Below are 760 nucleotides of genomic sequence, written 5' to 3' on the forward strand. Positions count from 1 at the left end.
CAGAGGTGCCGGGTTCCTGGGAGGGCTGATGGGAAGACTCTTCGATTGCTGGAGTGGCAGCCGCCACCAGTGTAGAAACCTGTAATGGTACAGCGGTACCTGGTCTCTTGGAGAGTTCCTCAGATTTTTTGTTGAGCCTTCTTCTAGGAACAGCCATTTGTCTTGTTTGTCCAACTTAATTGATAGTTTGATTCCACTGCTAATATATACTCAGCATTGACCTTACATAGCGCTTTTCTTTCTGAGGACTCCAAGTATTGGAGATGGCATTGGCCGGGAATCGAACCCGGGTCAGCTGCTTGAAAGGCAGCTATGCTCGCCACTGCACCACCAATGCAAGGTAGCATGTCTTTGTAGTGTGGGATGAAACCGGAGTACCCGGAGGAAACCCACGCAAGCACAGGGAGAACATACAAACTCCATGCAGATAGTGAGCTGGTCAGGATTTGAACCAAGAACCCCAGTGCTGCAAGGCTAACCCCTAAGCCTTTGTGCTGCCCATATGAGGCCTCCACTCCGCCTGCGCTGAGTGGAGTACATCAGTTATGTCCATATATATAACACTCCAAAACACATCCAAAGAATAACACACACCTCCACAACATATACAAACTTATCCTAATCTACAATTTGTATAACACTCCTATAATAAAACACGCCTCAAAAACATACCATCCTCCAACCTTTCTTCATAGCCAGTCCAAAACACATGTCAAAAATATACCGGCCCCTAACCTCCCCTTATAGCCAGTCCAACACA

General features: G+C 47.1%; 1 non-coding gene across 1 annotated transcript; it reads right to left on the bottom strand.

Annotated features, from left to right (window-relative positions):
• Nucleotides 1–265: 265 nt before the first annotated feature.
• TRNAE-UUC lies at nucleotides 266–337 on the bottom strand. The gene has a single exon. It is a non-coding gene; the product is annotated as a tRNA-Glu (tRNA).
• Nucleotides 338–760: the final 423 nt, after the last annotated feature.

Source organism: Rana temporaria, chromosome 1 (assembly GCF_905171775.1).
Source record: "Rana temporaria chromosome 1, aRanTem1.1, whole genome shotgun sequence".
NCBI lineage: Eukaryota > Metazoa > Chordata > Amphibia > Anura > Ranidae > Rana > Rana temporaria.